Source organism: Dasypus novemcinctus, chromosome 3, assembly GCF_030445035.2.
Source record: "Dasypus novemcinctus isolate mDasNov1 chromosome 3, mDasNov1.1.hap2, whole genome shotgun sequence".
Taxonomy (NCBI): Eukaryota; Metazoa; Chordata; class Mammalia; order Cingulata; family Dasypodidae; genus Dasypus; species Dasypus novemcinctus.
Window position 1 is genome coordinate 182,395,048 of NC_080675.1, and position 20,918 is coordinate 182,415,965.

The window sequence follows — 20,918 nt, forward strand, 5'->3', positions numbered from 1 at the left end:
GCTTCCTGGGACTGGAGTCATTGCCAGGTTACCAAGGGCAGGGCTGCAGCCTCTCACCATCCCACACCCACAAGTCACAGACAGCTTAGGTTAAGGTTATCTCCAAAGAGACAAAGAGCCTCCCACCCATAGCCCACATCAAAAGCTTTAATGTAACCTGTGCCTGTAGCTAAGTTGTCTTTTTCCAGGGAGGGATATTCATTTATTGATTTGGAATTCTGCACAGAAAGATCTAGGTGAATGAAGATAATAGTGCAAACTGAAAACCATAATTTCTTGTTACCACTTCCCTTGGACTCTAGGATTTTTCTCTGCCAAATACTCTGCCTTTGCCCTGCACAGATTCTTTCCCTAAAGCCAAAGGTTTGCTTTACCAACTTTTAAGACAAGAAGTCCAAATTCTCAATTTGCAGCTACTCTAGCTGTATTACTACTTGGAAGATGCCAAATCTAGCTAATTAATAAATAAAAAATAGTATAATATCAAATAATTAGCATGCCATTAAGTTCCATCAAAATCTAACCTGAGCATGTATTTCCAACTTGACTCGGCTGAAATTGTCACTCTCCTGGTGTAATTTTATCATATATTCACACCCTGTTTCATACCTGGAATAAAAATCCTATTTTTGTATTCCAACTCTTTTTCTTGAGTTCATACTACTTACCCTTTCATGTCTGTGGTCATAAGTTGCTTCCCTCCAGGGATCCTCTGGCAACTTAAATCCAGGTTCTGTGACTATACATCCTCTGAAATCACCAGTTCATGGGATAAATCACAGAATTTCTCTCCAGAATTTAATTGCCTATTCATTTGTCTGAATCCATACTCCATTGATCAAATGTTCCAGGAACACTGTCTTCACCAGTCCATCTACCACATGTAGCAAATATATGCCACACAGTTGCCAATCAAAATTTTTTTTTGCAAAGTAATAATTCTGAATGTTTTTTTTTAACATCTCTCAGCAACTATACATGAAGTTTCAGGTTTAAATAAATACCTTTATAAATAAAAGATTATTGCTCAAATGGCACAGTCATTTCTAGTCCTGGACTCCATCTTCTCCAATTCTGATAGTTCTCCTTCCCGATGACAGCTCAGTGATCTCAAAGTTTTTGGGCTTTTTATTCAGTTTACTTTGGTCTCCCATTTTGTTCATGCTAGATGGAGCTGTGAATCCAATGGCCCCTGAATCCCAAAAATAGAATGTAGCATGCACTTCTGAAATATAAAGGGATTTTAAGTCATGAAAGCAGCTTGCCATACCTGAGTTGCCTCCTGGAGAAGTGTTCGTGCCCTGACTTGGCATCTTTCATGGCGAGATCTTAGTGAATAAAGTGAAGTTTGTTTCCTGAAAATGCTAAATTTTCTCTGGCTATTTTCCCTGGATTTTAGTCTGTCACTAATCTTTCATCTTTCATACTTTTCATTTGCTTCCTAAACACTGTTTTCTTTTCAACTTTAAAAGACCCACCATTTATTAGAGTTAGATGAGCTGTATTCTTAGTAAGCAGACCCTATATGTAGCAGATGAATACAATAGAGAAAATCTTTATATAAAGTTTTTCATTGATAAGGAATAAAATTCCTTCAAAATCTAGCCCATGCTTATATACCCAGTTTTCTTCAAGTGTACTGCAATAGCCATTCTCTTTTTGGTGCCCCAAATATTTTAACTACTATTCAGCTGTAATCCCTACCAGAATACCAATCCTTCTTTTGTCTTCCCCAAGTCTAATTTGCATGACTTCCTGCCACTTAATTTTCAGTTACCCCATCATAAGTTGCTTCCTTAAGTGACTATTTAAATTTAGGTGACATGCCCAAACATCCTCTAAATTTCCACAGAATAATGGATATTATTCTACCACAGCATCAATAATTGATTTTAATTGCTTGTTCATTTATTTGAATCCTTAAATCAACTGATATCTCAATTAAAGGAGGACCTTTGCCATTCATTTGCTAATCCCACACAGAGCAGAGTACATGCACATGTTTTCCATTTAGTCTGCAAAAATTAGTAAATCCAAATCAAGTCTTCCTATATACTAACAATAATTGGATATTAAAATTTAAAAATATTTCACAATAGCATATTATAAACGTAAGGATAAATCTGGAAAAGATGTACAATATTTGTACACTCAGAAGTATAAAACACTGATGAGATAAATTAGATGTTTTGCTTAACCACTTAAGTTACATATGCTCCCGAAGAAGTTTTAAATAAAATTTAGAGATACACGATTTTCACAGATTGCTGGCTCAGTATGAAGATGTGATTTCTCCCCAATTTAACTATGCACTCACCACAATTCCAAATCAAAATCCTGTTGGGTATATTTGTAGAAATTGACAAGTGAATCCTAAAATTTATGTGGGGAAATAAAGAATTTAGAATAGCCAAATGAATATTTAAAAAAGAATAATGTTGGAAGACATGCTAGCTTATTTCAAGGCTTAATATAAAGCAACATTAATCAAGATACTCAGGTTTGGTGTAAGGATAGATGCTCAGATAAATGGAACCATATAGAATCTAAAAATAGAACTGAACATTTCTGGCTAGTAGATTTTTAAAAATAAGTTGCCAAGGAAATTCAATGAAGAAAGAATAGTATTTTCAACAAACGGTTCTACACCAATTGGACATCCATACAGCAAGAACAAAACAAATCAAAACAAAATCCTACATGTTTATTTTGCATCATATACCAAATATAACTCAAAATTCATCAGAGATATAAATGTGAAATCTTAAAAAATAAAACTTCTAGAAGAAAACAGCACAGAGTCTTGGCACCTTGGGTTAAGCAAAGATTTCAGGGATAGGAAACAAATATTATAAATTATGAAAGAAAAAGTCAACTTATTGTAAATTTAAAAGATTCTGCTCTTTGAAGGATACTGTTAAAGAAATGACAACAGAATTATATTCAGAGAAAATATTTTCAGTCATACAGATCTTATATCAAAAAGGAATAGAGGAAAGTGGATGTGGCTCAAGCAGCTGGACTACTGCCTGCCACATGGGTGGTCCTGGGTTCAATTCCTGGTGCCTCCTAAAGAAGACAAGAGACAGTGATCTGACACAATGGGCTGGCACAGTGAGATGATGCAACAAAATGACACAGTTGAGATGATGCAACTAAGAGACAGGCAGGAAAGAATGAGAAGTACAGAAGGGAGTGGAGGTGGCTCAAGTGATTAGGCACTGCTCTTCCACATGGGAGACCCCAAGTTCAGTTCCCTGTGCCTCTTAAAAAGAAGAAGAGCTGACAGCACAAAAAACAAAGAGGGGATGCACAAATAAATTTTTTTTTACAAAAGAATGTGTAGATAGGTAGATAGGGATAGATTATATATACATTGTAATTTAATAATAATATAACAACCAACACAGTTTTTAAGGTGGGAAAAACAGTTACACAACCAAAGAAAAGCTATGGATGGCAAACAAACCCATAAAATATACTCAATACCATTGCAATCTGAAGATGTGGATTAGTATTGCAATGAGATATGATCACACATCAATTGGAGTAATTTGATTTTGAAGAAAAATACTGACAATATCAAATGCTGGCAAAGATGCAGAACAACTGGATCTATCCCATATATTGCTTCCAGGAATGCAAAATGGTGTACCCACTTTGGAAAACAGTTTGACATTTTCTTTCTTTCTTTCTTTTTTTTTTATAAATTGCCTTTTAAAAATATATATATTTATTTATTTCTCTCCCCTTTCCCCCACCCCAGTTGTCTGTTCTGTGTCCATTTGCTGCGTCTTCTTTGTCTGCTTCTGTTGTTGTCAGTGGCATGGGAATCTGTGTTTCTTTTTGCTGTGTCATCTTGTTGTATCAGCTCTCCGTGTGGGCGGCATAATTCCTGGGCAGGCTGCACTTTCTTTCATGCTGGGCGGCTCTACTTATGGGGCGCACTCCTTGCACGTGGGCTCCCCTACGTGGGGGACACCCCTGCGTGGGGGACACCCCTGCGTGGCGCGGCACTCCTTGCGCGCATCAGCACTGCACATGGGCCAGCTCCACACGGGTCAAGGAGGCCTGGGGTTTGAACCGCGGACCTCCCATGTGGTAGACAGACGCCCTAACCGCTGGGCCAAGTCTGCCTCCTGACATTTTCTTGTAAAATTAATTGTACCATCTGCCAATCCCACTTTTGGGAATTTACTCAGGAGAAATTAAAATATATGTCTACACAATAAACTCTATGTGAATTTGTATAGCATCTTTTATGGATACTAACCTAAACCTGGGGGAAAAATATTCTTCAAGTTGTAAAAAGGTGGAGAAATTGTGATGCATCCCTTAAATAGAATACTGCTCAGCATTAAAAAAGGAATGAAATAGTGGTACATGCAACATCATGACTTAGTCTCAAAAGCATTATTCCAAGAGAGAAAAATCAGAAAATATTTCAATCAGTATGATTGCATTTACAATACTGAAAATGTAAACTACAGAGATAGATCTGATAAATAATTGCGAACATTGATTGCGTGTGTGTTTGGGGGTTAATATTCAACTACAAAGAGGTCTACAGAACTTTTTGTTGTGATGACAATGTTGTATACATTGATTATGCTGGTGGCTGCAAAACTGTATACATTTGTTGAAACTCATCAAATCTCATGGCAAAGGATGAATTTCACTGTTAGAAACCTGAATTTAAAAAGCAATGGGTTACTGCATTATTTTCCTTTACTTTGTTTCTTCCCCATTTCAAATAAAAAGTGATTAGCACTTTTCCACAGTATTCAGTTTACTCCCCTTGCATTGAGGTAAAATGACAGCAGACCTGCCTACAAGTTCAGCATTTTTCTTGCCCAAACATACATTCGCTTTTCTATGAACAAGTAATACTTATTGCCTCATTGTACTTGGACATCCTCCCTTCTGGGTGATATTTCCTTTCTTTCTCTTGAAATATGCCTTCACTCTCAAAGAATCAATTTAGTTATTGTTGTACGGTAGCAACCGATCCCCTTGCCCCCTCAAATTGCTTTTAGATACCCTATCTTGGATTTTAAAAATACACTGAGGGGAGCAGATGTGGCTCAAGCAGCTGAGCATCAGCTTCCCACATGGGAGGTCTCAGGTTCTGTTCCTGGTGCTTCCAAAGCAAACAACAACAATACCAACAAGCAAACAAAACACCAACTCAGGGGAGGGAATGTGGCTCAGTGGTTGAGTGCCTGCTTCCTGCATATGAGGTCCGAGATCCCAGGTTCAATTTCAGGCCCTGTACCTAAAAAAAAAAGAAAACAACCCAACAAACAAAAAACAACAACAGTGAGTTTAGGTTCAGCTTTCCCCTCTCCCAAAATTATGTAACATTAATTGCCCATCTTGAGCTATGATTTTTCTTCCATTTGCTCCTCTGCATTTCAATAGAGACTATGATTAGCAAATAGATGGAAAATATGTAAACATCCATTACAGACATGACACACATTTGTATGGAAGAAACAATAGACAGCTCTGATTGGTTGTGACTTGGATCTTTGGAATTTCTAAACACATCAGGTACCCTCCTGTATAAACAACTCCTAGTCAAGGGCAATTCTGCCACAGAAAGCCCAGAAACAGCAGCAACAAGGATAAATGTTAAATATTTAAAAACATTTACAATAAGCTCCAGTTCTACAAAAAAATGGAAAAATTTAAAATGCTTATTATCTGCTTGGGAGAAATATGGCAATGCACACTACTGAAAACAGTTATTCTATTTTAATAGACTTTATTTTTTTAGAACACAGGCTTACAGAAAAATTGTTCGGAAAGTACAGTGAATTTTCATACATCTCTCTCTTACCCCAATATTTCCTTTTATTAACATCTTGCATTGGTGCGGGACATTCATCACACTTGATGAACTATCACTGACACATTATTATTAACCAGAGTCCATTGTTTACATTAGGGCTTACTCTTTATATTTCACTGTTTTATTGGTTTTGAAAAAGGCATAAGGCCATGTGTGTATCACTACTGTATCATACAGAACAGTTTCCCTGCCCTAAATTACTCTATGTTCCAGCTATTTATCCTTCTCCCCCTGAATCACTGGCAACCGTTGCTATTTCTACTATTTCTATAGTACTTCCATTGCTGGAATGTCATCTCATTGGAATCATAGAGTATGTAGCTTTTTCAAACTTGCTTCTTTTACTTAAAAATATGCATTTAAGGTCCCTCCATGTATTTTTGTAGCTTAATAGCTCATTTCTTTATATTGTTGACTAATATCCCATTTTATAGATGTGCCAGTTTATTCACCTACTGAAAGGAATCATGATTGATTCCAAGTTTGGGCAGTTATGAATAAAGTTACTCTAATTATTCATGTTAAGGCTCTTGAGTGGATAGAGATTTTGAACTCATTTGGTTAAATACCTAGCATCCTATGGTAAACCAATGCTTAGCTTTGTGATAACAAGGCTGTCTGCCAAAGTTGCTGTACCATTTTTCATTACCATTAGCAATGAACAGGAATTCCTGGGGAGCAGATGTAGGTTGAGCACCTGCTTCCCACGTACAAGGTCCTGGGTTCAATCCCTGGTACCTCCAAAAAATAAAAAATAAAAAAGAGAAAAAGAATTCCTATTGCTTCACATCCTCATCCATATTTGGTATTGCCACTGTTTTGGAATTTAGCCATTCTCATAAGTGTATAGTGGTATCTCATTTTTTGTTTTAATTTACTATTCTCTAATAAAATGTAAAGAATCCCTTCATATGCTTATTTGTCATTTCTATATCTTCTTTAGTGACGTCTGTTAGGGTCTTTGGTTCATTTTGTGATCAGGTTGGTTGTTTTCGTGTTGGTAAGGTTTGGAAATTCTTTGTATATTTTGGGTTTGAGTCCCCTGTCAGACACGTCTTTATATAAAGGGCAAAAGGCCCAGAATAGCTAACACAATAGTGATAAAGAAAAAAGCCAGGGGGCTGACACTAACTGCCTTCAATACTTACTATAACACTACGTGATCAAGACAGTGTAGTGATGGTGGAAGAATAGACAAAATGGAACAATGGAACTGAATAAAACCTCTAGAAATGAACTCACACAAGTCGAGTCAACGGATATTTGACAAAGAAACAAAGGCAATTCAGTGGGGAAAGTATAGTCTTCCGAACAAATTGTGTTGGAACCACGAGACATCCAAATGGAATAATTTAATAAATCTAGATACAGATTTTATACCTTCAGAAAAATTAACTCAAAATGGATCACATACCAAAAACGTAAAACTCAAAACTATTTGATTTGTAGAAGATAACATGTAAGAAAATCTAGGTGACCTTGGTTTTGGCAATGCCTTTTGAGAAACAAAAATACAACAACAAAGGTACAATCCATGGAAGAAACAAAATGATAATTTGGACTTAATTAAAACTGAAACTCCTGCTCTGGAAGACACCCTATGAAAAGAATGAAACAACAAGCCAATCTTGGAGAAAATGTTTGGGAAACACTTATCTGATAAAGGACTTATATCTCCCCCAACAAAAATGTAGTGTTCTTCAGGAGAACTTAAAGTAGGAAGTAAAACAGCACACTTATAGATATTACTTTTAATTGTTACAGAAAAACTGAAAGAAATTTTAATTCATGTATTAAATACAAATGACTGATTCCACCCTCTAAACGTGGTGAACTAGATGAAATTTAAAATTAAGTTAGTAAGATTAGATTTTCTTTCAGAGCTGTAAATGTCATTCTTTATTCACAATCCAGTGTATATCTTTTATGTATTAATTCAACATCTAGGTATATTAAGGTCATAGGAAATGTCATAGGCTATGAGTATATATAAAAGTGAAAGGTCAATTAAAATTCTGCCTCCAAAGAGCTTACATCCTAATTTTTTTCCAGTACCACAACTACAGTACTCAAATATGATGTGCACAGTCCAAACTGGCATCTACTGTTGGCAATATATTTGGTCATTAGCTATCAAGAAACATCTCTGCAATAACTTCACACCATAGTGGAGTGTGGCAGTTTGATATTATTTATGAATTTCAAAAAGAGATATTGATTATGCTTGTAAACTGGTCTGTTCCTCTGGGCATGATACCCTTTGATTGTATTAGATTCAGCTGAGATGTCTTTGATTAAATTATGTTAAGCTTAGGGTTTTGATATTACTGTGTCATTAGGGCAACAGAGAGTTGATTCCTCGCCCCTTTGGTGGGCTGTATAAAGAGACCCTTAACCAAGAACAGAGAGGTAGACACAGAGGAGAGAACTTGATCCTGGGGCCCTAGAGAGAGCTGAGCAATTTGCCTGATGGTTTACAGCTGACCTTGAAAAGAGACCAGAGCAGCTGAGCCCGGAAAGAAACCAGCCCCCGAGGAAGACAGCTGAGCCCTGTGCCAGCCAACAGCTGAGATTGGAAGAAGCTGAGGCCACGGAGCCTTAAGAGGCAGACATCGCCCACCATCTTGCTTCAACACGTGGCAAGACTTTGGGTAAGGAAGTACCTCTTATGGTACCTTGGGTTGGACTCTTTAGGGCCTTGTAACTGTAAGCTTCTACCCCAAATAAATACCCTTTATAAAAGCCAACAAGTTCTAGTATTTTGCACCAGCACCCCTTTGGCTGACTAATGCAAAGTAAAAAGCCAAGCATTAGGCACCAACCCCATTGGACATGGATGTTTTCATTATCTTTTAATTTTGTTCTGTTTTATATCTGTGTCTTTTTTTCATCTGTCAGCTTGCTCCTCCAAGTTGACCTGAACCTGGAATCTCAGTATCTGATTTAAGAATAAATTATAACATCTTGGCTGGAATTATTACCTGTGATGCTACTACCAAATATGTTTTTGTTTTTGTTGCTGTTCGGGGGCCTTGGATCTCTTATTTTACTTTTAGAATCGTGGCATTTCTGTAGATATCATATGATAAGTTCTCTGATATCTAGCTCTTCTGGGCCAAAGGTTAAGGATACCCCTGGGCAGAGGTTATTTGAGCCTTGTAAGGCCATGGATAGCTAGGACCAAAGGGGGTATACCAAGGTGGTTTTTCAGTGTGGTGGTTGAAAAACTACTGCTGATGGACAGGGGAATGAAACTAAAAGCGTTAGAGTAAGGGAGGCAGAGAGAGAACATTTAAATCATCAGATTTCTTTTAAGCATTTGTTGTTGGCAGGAAATTTTCATGATGAAAAAAGATTTGTGGAGTTGGGCTGCCTTGGCACATTTCCCAGTTTTGCTGTTTTCTGTGTGGCCTTGGACAAGTGCTCCAGATTTCTGATCTTAAAACAGCTCTGCGTGGCCTGACACTGTACTTTTAGGTTTAAGTGTGGTTCATGTTTATACTTACATTAAACCCTACACATTAAACCCTACCAGCGTTCTTACTGGGAAACGCAAGCGCGATGTGAGCCCTCCTTTTGAACATCCTCCTGAAGGAGGAAACGGGGACTTTGTGCGGTCAGGAGCCTTGGAGGGACCTTCACGAACCACTCTTCATGGAAGTGAGCTTTCTACGTGGGCACTCACAACCCACCAGGTGCCCAATTCCCCGTGCACCCCTGTCCAGGTGAGTACTGGAATTCCCCTCCTGAGTCTAATCCAGAATCAAGTGGGAAGGTTTAACCAGCTGGAATGAAGATGGGTAAACAAGACACATTATCTTTTCTGTGCATGTGTTTTCTTCCTGCCTGGCTGCTCAACAGCTTAAGAGAAATTTCCACTCAGAAAATAACAAGAACAGGTATATATTGAGCATGGTATGCACTAACTACTGCCAATAATACATTTCCTTCTACAGATCCCTGTGAAGTGGTCCTTGTTATTACGTCCATGGAACATATTCTGAAATCGGGTATTAAATAACTGGCCAGCACTCAGGTCCCATCAGCGGTGGTACCAGGAAGCCCCCAGAGTACACGCCCATGCTTCTGGTACCCGCTTCTTACCAACGGCCACATTGTGTGCGTGTAAAGCTGGAAGCAGCACTTGGGATGTGGCAGTGCCTTCTGCCTGGAGTAGCCTGGAACATTCCCCAGATGTGAAGCGGGCAGTGTGGCAGGCACAGCACACTGGCTCACTCGAGGTCTATCTCAGGGCACTTACCAAGCCCTCCTCCAGGTCCAGGGTAGTAAGGGGAGAGTGGCTAGAGGACTCCCAGGTGGACAGAATTGCCACGTGCCAGGTTATTCCAACAGAATACCCATCATGAACTACAGGAAAAATTCAAAAGAAAAAGAAGCCAGTTGACACGGACCTTTCAGCCTTTCATCTTAACCCTGACTGTGAAACGACAGGACTGTATGTGACACAGCAAAAAAATAAAAAAAATAAAAAAAAAGCGCAGGATGAAGGGCTATCCCTTAGGGATGGGGAAAATGAGGTGTAGGTGTATGCTGAGCCACTGCATGCATCTTAACATGCCTCTCCTATGACTTATTGTTACGCGTGCCTGATAAACTGACTATATTATAAAACAATTTAAGGAGTTTTCTCTCTCTAAGAGCAGAATTCAGTTATAACCAAAAAAAAAAAAAAAAAAAGGAGTAAACTGTAAGGCCCTATCATCTATTGTTATTCTCAGAAAATGTCTAGTCTGCTATAAAGGAATAAATTGAGAATCTACTTATCTCTATGCTTCAGTACAAAAATAACACGTCATATATATTACATATGAAATATAGGGTTGGTCTTTAGATGCACTAGAACTAAGGTTAATAGTGTTAGGTTCTGACACAATGGGAGAGTGAAGAAGAGGGGTAATTTGCTCACTGAGATCTGGTCTTGAAATCCTGCATACTCAGTGTTGGCCCTGAGAATCCCTGACTGCTGCCACGCCTGGAAAAGCAAATTCCAATCGACTACTTTGGAGTATGAACACCCACCAAGTGTTGTTGCTCCTCCCCTTTTGTTCGTATCTCACGAATCTAAAACACATGTCCGTTCCCCAAATACCTTTTGGCTCTTTAGATTGAGGATTTTATTACTCGCTTGACAGACCTATGCTGTTAATTCTCAGAGACCTCACCCAGGGGAGAGAATGTGTTCCTCCTGAAAGAATTCTATTGTGGGGAGGTACTTTTCTGGGCTTCCAAGTCCCAGGGATCTATGTGAAGAAGAAATTAGTCATTGGGCGCTCCAGATTTACCTCATCCACATACCAAAGGAAATATCCCTGTGGATTGCTCCCTCTTCCTGCTGATAGCTTAAGATAGCAAAGCAACTCTGTACAGATTAGATTAGTGAAGCTAAGAAGTTTACATGCATCTTTTTCATAACCCAAGTCTTAAATATTTACAAGATAAACACTTTATATGACCATAAATTTGGGCAGTCTCTAGCATACAGGGAAAATTTCCACTGGGCAAATTCAGGTTAATCTCAACCCTACCTTGCAAATCCTAACTCTGCTGAGTTTTGGATATGCAGAGGACCCTCCACCTGAGACTTGGTGACTGCACCATTCTCACTAAGAGAATGCACTTGGGCAAGCTCCAATATTGATTGTACATAACAGTTCCAATACCCTCCTGAATATAAGGTCTGCTTCTTGGCTGTTTCATTAGGGTTATTCTAGCCTAATGTCTTGGGGCTTTGAAGAGAAAGTCTTGTATTCCTTTCCTAATCCCACCCCTTAATCTGTGCATCCTTTTGGGAACTTGAGTCAGATCCATGAATCATCCTTCCTCAAGGAGAATTGTGGGGGAAGCAGATGTGGCTCAACTGATAGAGCGTCCGCCTACCACATGGGAGGTCCAGGGTTCAGTACCCAGGGCCTCCTGACCCGTGTGGTGAGCTGGCCCAAGCGCAGAGCTGCCGTGCGCATGGAGTGCTGTGCCACGCAGGGGTGCCCCACGCGCAAGGAGTGTGCCCTGCAAGGAGAGCTGCCCCGCACAAAAATAGTGCAGCCCACCCAGGAGTGGTGCTGCACACATGGAGAGCAGATGCAGCAAGATGACGCAGCAAAAAAGAGAAGCAGTTTCCTGGGTGCCACCGAGGGTGCAAGTGGACACAGAAGAGCACAAAGCAAATGGACACAGAGCAGACACTGGGGGGGGGGGGGGGGGAAGGGGAGATAAACAAATAAAAATAAATATAAGGAGAATTGTGGTAAAGCATTACTGTCCTCTATATTGCAGGAACTAAATAAATCTTATTCTTCTTGTTGGAGGCTTCAACTGTTTTTGCCCTCTGCAGGTGAGGAAATTACTGTTTCAGCCTAGGTTGAGAAATCCCTTCTTTACTAGGCAGAACACTCATCAGTACATTCACAAACTATCAGAGAGATGTGAAAGAGTCAACCTAAAATGAAGGACATCAGTGAATCAGCTAAGTAAGAGTACTGTGGATAAATTATTGACTTGGTCAAAGAAAATGATAAATTTAAAAAGCCATGTGCATTAAAATATTTTAATATTATGCTAATTGATAAAAAGCAATAAATACACGATTATTATAATGTGAAACAATCCAAGCTTTCTTGAAGAGTAATTTGTTATTTTCTATCACCATTGCAATGGTGCATTATTTTGATCAAGTAATTCCATTTCTACAAAGCTATTACAAAAATATGCATGGCATGGAGCAGATGTATATCAAGTCGAAAACAATTTTTACATTTTATCAAAAAGTAAGTAAAGGCTGCATATTTCTATTATGGGCCTTCTGTAAAAGGAACATCATGCAGACATTTAAATTGATGAAGTGGAAGGAATCATGGACTCCAGCCTATGTCCACAACTGTTAAGTAAGGAGGAAAGTAAACAATATGATGAGATTTATTCTTGTACAGCATCAAAGAGGGTGAGTTCTGCATTCCCAGTGAAAACTTGGTATTCTTTCTGCACAAATGAATGCCTTTGTGAACTTTTCACAATTATAACAAAGTAAAGAGTGTAATGGAAACATTCACAGCACTATTCAATATAAATGCACAGAGACCCTGAACATATTTTGCCTTGTATCTCCTAGAAAAGTCCATGTCCCTCCTCTTACCCACCAGAGATATTTCAGGGAAATTTCTCAAAATACTAAAGCAGGGAATGCATAACATCTGTCTTTCTTAAAACTCCTATTCCCACTCAATTTAGTAAAGAGTGATGCTTGAGAAGATTGAGGAAATTCTTTGAAAACTTATTATGAATGCGTTTGGACGTACAAAAAAGCAAGAATGAAAGGCATTAATACAGAACCCAAATATACGAATTTGTTGTAGTGATGTTTTTGTGGCTGAAAAAAAAATGGTTATTTATACAAATATTAAAGAACTTTAGACGCCAAAACAAAAAGAACAAGAATTACAAGGGAAAGCCCAAAGTGGTAATGTGTCAGCAATTAGTATGATTATTGAAAAAGCTTATTTTTATACAAAAGAACTTTGTTTCCTTAAAAGACCCCGGAGAGCCGAACAAATGTAACAACCACGCGTCTTACTCCTTCAAATCCAGCAAAGGGTCCCTCCGCAGGGCAACGCCTGGTGAGGCCCCGCCCCGGTGGGCGTGGCCATGAGGGAGGGGCCCAAGGACCCCAGGGCCGTCTGAGCCTGCGCAGGAGGGACCTATACGCCACACGTCCGGCTCAGCGCCGCTGCTGCCATCAGGTGGGAGCGTCTGGAGGCTCCAGACACTAGGGATCAGTGCGTAGAATACACCTCCTAGGGAATTTCTAAAAAATTAAACGGGGTCTGGTGTTAAAGGAGCTCGCCTAAGAGTCACAAAGACTTAAAAACAGTAGCGACACCAGCAATGCCGGGTCCTGATTCGCAGCCTGGCTGGGAACAAAAATCAGCCGTAACACCCTTTGGGAAAAGTAGGAGAAATCTGGATATGGAACGAAAAGCAAGTGATCCTAGGGAAGGTGTTTTTCCCAGTTGTTGCTAGACCAGGTATTGTGGTTATGCAAGAACAAAGTGGCCACGGTAGTTGCTGAGAGCAGGGAGAGGGAAGAGGAGGTGTGATATGGGGCCATTTTCAGGACGTGGAGTTGTCCTAAATGATATCAGAGGGACAGATGCAGCACATTACATATCCCGCCATAACCCACTGAATGTACTGGGATAGAGTGTAAACTACAATGTAAACTATAATCCATGCGGTGCAGCAGTGCTCCAAAATGTATTCACCAAATGCAACAAATGTGCCACAGTGATGAAGGAGGGTGTTGATGTGGGAGGAGTGGGGTGGGGTGCAGGGTATGTGGGAACCTCTTACATTTTTTAATGTAATTTTTTTTGTGATCTATATATTTTCAAAAACTACAATTTAAAAAAAAACTGAAAAAAATAAAGAAAAAGAAAATGAAAAAAAAATCCTTATTTCATTGAAAAGCGACATCGTGATGTCTTATTTTAAAACTTTTAAATATGCATATCCATATATCTATAGAGGAGGCTATCAGAGTTGCTGTTGTTCCTATCAATTTTAAAAATTAAAGATCAAGGAAAATGATTTTTTAAATCAAATTATATAGTAAAATATAATGTATTGGAATAACTATTTACTTTCCTTGAGTATTTCAGCTTTCTATAAAATAAAGATTTCAGCAATAAACAGCATGTTTTAGAAACGTCAGCATGCAATGCTAGATTATATATATATATAAATAAAACAGTCTAATAATGGAGAAGGGGAAGTTTAATTCCTTGCAAAGAAAACACAAACCCCCACAAATTATAAAGGGGTGTATTTGAAAAATAAAAGTTGTTGCTATAACAGGAGAGTCAGAAGGATATTATACACTTGGGCATACATTATTCACCAAAACCAACAGGAAGTACCCACGTATGAAAAATTTCAATGTGCTTTTGAAAATATTTTCTGTGTGCTCAAAAGCTTAGGGAGTACTTTCTATAGATTACTGAAATTTTTATTTTGGAAGTCAAATACTAAACGGTTGAAGCCACAAAAATTAAAATTACATCGCAACATTATAAAGACTTAAAATCCAAAAACTTTAAGAGGTACCTGTGTTAGGAAGAGGACAGGAGGGAGGGAGGGATGAAAGGAAACAAGACCACGTGCTAACGTAATATATTGTATTAAAAAAGGGACACCACAGGTAGTAATAATCCACCAATCTTAGATTTGGCTAGAAATCTATCGCTCATCACTATGGACCACGGCGCCCCTGATTAAGGCAAAGCAGCAGGAACACGCCCTGCGCTGAGACACTCTTCAGGTTCGCGGCGGGAAGTCCAGGAGCCTTAAAACGCGCACGTGCGCGCGAAAAGGAAGTTCCTGCCGGGGGCCCGCCCCCTACAGCCAGCCCCGCCCCGTGCCCGCCAATCCCGTTCCTTCACTGCCCGCCTCCGCCCCCAGCCCCGCCCCTTCCCCGCCAGCCCCGCCCTCCCCCGCCTGCCTCTACCCAGTCCCTGCCCGCCCCGCCTCGGGCCCTGAACTGCGCAGCCGCGGCAGCCGGGCAGCCCGCCCCTCCCGTCGGGCGCTCGTGGCCTCCGCCGTGGACGCCAGGGGGCGCTGTGAGCTGGCCGCGCCGCGTCGTCGGGGGCTGGCGGCCCTTCTCCACCTACAAAATGACTGTGGCGGGAAGGGCGGCGGGGTGCGGGAACCCGCCCTCGGGGTGGGGTGGGGTGGGGTGGGAGGCTGAGGGACAGCAGAAAGGGCCCCAGTCTGCCCCGCCGCGAGCCTGGGCGCCCGCTGCCCCATCCCACCCTCGCTTCCCGGGCGCAGTTCCCCTCTTGGCAATGTCCTTGGACCTCCGCAGTGGCCAGGGGCCTGCGGCCAGTCTCAGTTTGTTCTGTCTCCCTGACAGGCAGACCTCATGTGCGCTGGGTAACGTTTCAAGGAACAAGACCGATAAATCAAAATTCGTATACACGGAACACATTCTTCTGTGGTCCTGCAGTCCTGCAGCTTTTTGGTTGGTTGGTTTAATTTCCAAAATGTATACACACTCAATACTTCCCAAGCAACAATCCTTCCTTCCCCCTCCGTTCCCTGGCAACCTGTAGTCTTTTTTACTCTACGAATTTGCTACAAGTGAAACCATGCTGTGTTGGTCCTCACTGCTTCACGCTGACTTCCCGTCTTGCTGGCCCTTTCCCGACACGGTGGATGGGTGTCAACAAGATCAGTGAAACTCACCTTGAGGAAAGTTGCATCACAATCACCCTTCATGGCACAGATAGTGAGGATCAAAATATGATCCAGATCATTCAGATTTCAAAATACCAAGGGATTTTTGAAATCCATTTACAAATTAATTTCAATTGTGCTTTGCATATCTTATAAATACAATGTAGGTTATTCTAAAAAGACTCAATTTCAGTAAGTATAAAATAAAGCTATCAGGTAGGTTTTTAATCATTTAATTGGAAGAGTTGCCATCCTTCCTTTTAGACCCATCTTAAATCTCTTGATTGATTGACATGAAGCAGGTCCCCCCCACTGAGACTCCTACAGACATTACAAACTCTGACCTTCCATTAGTTTTACCAGTGCCGATTCACTAACATATTTCTCTGTGGGTTTTACCTGCACGGTTCCTTATTCACTTCACTGTCACCACCTAGAAGCTTACAGCTAAGGGTACTGTGAGCACCAAATAACTGCAGAGTGAATAAGCCCTACAATTGCCCCAGTTTACAACACGGAGAGTTTCCAGACCATAATGTGGAAAGGATCTCTGTGGACTCTGAGTTAAGGAGATGGAGCAGAAAGTGATGCAATTTCCTAGACTAGAGTACTAGAGAAGAGAGACTTTCCAGTATGAGCACTCCAGAGATACACAGAATCCTCCAGTGTATGTGAGTGAAGAAATACCTGAGGCCGGGAAATAAGACACCTGAAAGGTAGCAGGGGTAACCATTCAGATTTACACAGGGTTGGGACTAGCACCTGTTCCCACCAGCCATACTGATAAATTTCAAGATTAACAGGTTACTGAAGAGAGGTCATAGAAGAATCTTGCCTCAGGAGTGGAGAATAACTGGCCATAATTTAAACACAGCTCTGTACCTGACCTACTAATATTAATAGAAAGGTATAGAGGGATCAAACTGCTTCCCAGTAATATCCCAGAAGAAAGCTCAAGAATATTTTATAGGGATACAAAAATATTCAGCACTGAGGAGGGTAAAACCTGCAATGTCTGGGATCCAATAAAAAGTGACTAAGTATGCAAAGAAAATGAAAGCATGACCGATCATGAGAAGACAAATTAATCACTCAAAACTCACCAGAAGTGACACAGATGTTACAATTATTAATAAAATGCTCTTTTTTTTTTTTTTACTGCTGAATAGTAGCCTATTATATGGATGTACCAAAGATTATTTAGCCATTCACACATTGAAGGACGTTTGGCTTATTTTCTGTTTGAGTGGAAACTTGAAATCTGGAATCTCTTGAAATAGCTGAGTATTCTTACTCTTGGGGATTTAACCTAATGGAAGAAATGTGGCCACTTAAAAGAGCTACATGTAATGAAAAGTTAAAGTTACCTTAAAACTTAAAGTGAAGGAAACACCTAGATTTCAATCCTAGAAAATAATTATTTAACACAGTAATTGTTATTTTGATCATGTGTAGGTGAAAAGGGGACATATTTATTTCTATTGATAATAATGTTTATTTCTATTATAATAATGAATAAAGTAAAATAATTATTAAGCATACAGATGTTCTTTGCAGATTTTTATAAAAAAGAAAAACGTTTATGTGAATGCTGCTTTACATACTGTGGCAGTTTGATATTATTTATGAATTCCAAAATTAGATATTGATAATTTTGTAAACTGATCTGTTCCTCTGGGTGTGATACCCCTTTGACTATACATATTAAATTCAGAGGTTTCACTTTTACTTTATTAAATCAAGATTAGGCCTTTGATTCGAGCATGCAGGGCTGAGTCACCGTCCCCCTCTGTGGGATATATAATTGGAAGCTCAGTTAAGAACACGGAAGTAGATACACATAGAAGATACAGAGAGGAAGAGAGACAGCTCCAAAGACACAACAGAGGCCCTGGGAAGACAGATGAGCCATTTGCCTGAGAGTTTACAGCGGGCCTTGTGACTAGAACAGAGCAGCTCACCCCGGAAAGTAACAAGCCCCAGAGGAAGAAAGACAAGCCCTATGCCAGCCTACAGCTGAGATTGGAAGAATCTGGAACCGGAGTCTTAAGAGGAAAAAGGAAGGCTGAACTCCGCAGATACTATCCGCCATCTTGCTTCAACATGTGGCTAGTGACTTTGGATGAGTCCAAATCATGTACCTTGAGTTGGACTCTTTAGGACCTTTTAACAGTAAGCTTTCACCCCAAATAAATACCTTTTATAAAAGCCAACAGATTTCTGGTACTTTGCATCAGCATCTATTTAGCTAATACACATACCTATGACTAGCCCTTGCATTATGCACTTGACTGAAAACAGAGTTTGGATTAACACATTTTCAGTTCTGAACTACTGCCTCAGGCCTACATTATGCAAAAGTAAATTTAATTCCATATTCGTTGTATTCACTATATATCTTTGGTGTAATTCTGTATTAGTCATAGCTACAGGTTGTAGATATACAGTTGTAATCAAAAAAGTAGAATTGCCTTTGCCCTTTGAATTTACATTCCATATTAGGTGATTAGAAGCTGTATGTACACCAGATAAACATGTTTTTAAACCTAATCCATTCCTGTGGGTGTGAACCCATTGTAGGCAGGAACTCTGATGAGGTTACTTCAATTAAGGTGTGGCCCAGCCCAATCAGGATGGGTCTTAATCCTACTGCAGGGGTCCTTTAAGTGTGGAATGAAATTCAGATGTAGCAAGAGAAAGTCACAGAAGCAAGAAGATGAACATCAACAGAACCTGGAAGAGAAGGGAAAGACAAGGAGACACCGCCAAGTGCCTTGCCTTATGACAAGCGAAGGACCAAGGAATGCCAGCCCCAAAATGCCAGTCTTCAGAAAGAAAGCATTGCTTTGATGATGCCTTGATTTGGAGTTTTTCCCAGTCTCAAACTGAGTGAATACATTCCCACTGTTTAACCTAACCCATTTCATGATACGTGCGTGAGCAGCCTAGGAAACTAAAGCACATATCAAGGTATATTTAATGTATCGTGTTTGGCCATTCATCAAATGAATCTAGTTCTTCTGGTGTTTACAGTTTCTCAGAGGAAATATTTTATTCAAAGACAATTTAGATATAAGCTCTGAAAAAATGTACTTGTTCCTTCAAATACCACAATACATCAGAATGCAATGTCCAGGCATCATTTTTTGTACTCCCAGTCACTCCTCAGCTTTCCATCATGCTGTCAGTGTTTTCATGATCTCTCAGACATGTGATGCTCAAACACAACTTCTGGTTGTGTTTGCTAAACAGGTTCTCAGCAAGAAACACTTTCTTTGTGTCCTCCTTAACTCTCTTGTACCCTCATTCCCTTAAGGTAAGTGAACATAAACATTGAACAGGATAAAGTTTTCTCACTTTAAAAATCTCGTTTGGAAGCATGGACACGGCTACCATGTTTTGTATTTTTTGGGCTGGTAAAACTGTGGCTTCCTGTTTTTCATTTGGGACCTTAGCATCACAAAGACAATTATATTGGGAGGTATCTAATTTGGTAGACTTCCCCTCCCCGTTCATGACCAGGTTTCAGTGTATACACAAGAATGCATAGTTACAGGAAGGTGAATTATGCAAGAGGTACACAAAATAGTAAAGCATAGAAAGAACTTGTTCCAAATGTTGTATAAAATCTCTGTTGATCTTGGCTTTGCTATGTTGCATGGGTTAATAACAGTCTTGTCATGAAAACTGTGACCTTAAAAAACATACTCCCAGTCTTAATAGTGCATTTCTAAAATTGAGTTATGAGAGTGCCTCACATATCCTGTTTTATTTTTAAATAATAGGTATAAATGCTATTAAGACAATGGCTAGTAATCATTAAATTAATTCTACATGTCAAACTCTGTTCAAGCATTTACAGATTAAACATATTACATATCAAAACTTCAGCAGCAGGCGGTGGACTTGGCCCAGTGGTTAGGGCGTCCGTCTACCACATGGGAGGTCTGCGGTTCAAACCCCGGGCCTCCTTGACCCGTGTGGAGCTGGCCCATGCGCAGTGCTGATGCGCTCAAGGAGTGCCCTGCCACGCAGGGGTGTCCCCCACATAGGGGAGCCCCACACGCAAGGAGTGCGCCCTGTAAGGAGAGCTGCCCAGCACAAAAGAAAGTGCAGCCTGCCCAGGAATGGCGCTGCACACTCGGAGAGCTGACACAAGATGATGCAACAAAATGAAATACAGATTCTCGTGACGCTGACAACAACAGAAGCAGACAAAGAAGAAGACACAGAAAATAGACACAGAGCACAGACAACTGGGGGGGGGGACCGAGAAGGGGAGAGAAATAAATAAATAAATCTTTAAAAAAAAAATATATATATATATATAAAACTTCAGCAGCCTTTTTTTTTCCAGAGATGGAAAAGCTGATCCTCAAATTCACATGGCATTGCATGGAGCCCCAAGTATCCAAACAATTTTGAAAATGAACAAAGTTGGCGTACCTATACCTCCCACTTTCAAAACTTAATATAAACTTACAGTAATAAAAATATTGTGATAGCAGATATGTATATACACCAATGGGCTAAATTTGAAAATCCAGAAATGACCCACACATCCATGGCCAGTTGATTTTTACAAAGAGGGCCAAGTACATGTAATGGAGAAAGAAAAATCTCTCCAACAATTGGTCCTGGGAAACCTAGATATTCACATGCAAAAAATGAAGTTGAATACCTATCTTACACCATGTACAAAAATTAATTCAAAATGGATAAAAAACCACAAACAAACAAAGACGTAGGACTGCAAAACACAGTGAACCCTATTGTAAACTATAGACTTTGTTAATAGTATAATTATAATAACATTGCT

General features: G+C 39.9%; 1 long non-coding RNA gene across 3 annotated transcripts in view; it reads right to left on the bottom strand.

Moving 5' to 3' along the window:
- Positions 1–2,683: 2,683 nt before the first annotated feature.
- Positions 2,684–20,918, bottom strand: part of LOC111766307 (uncharacterized) — a 34,285-nt gene continuing 16,050 nt past the window's right edge. For all 3 annotated transcript variants that reach the window (XR_002798392.3, XR_009185274.2, XR_002798389.3), the window contains one exon: positions 2,684–5,275. This is a non-coding gene — a long non-coding RNA (uncharacterized lncRNA). The remainder of the gene's footprint in view (positions 5,276–20,918) is intronic.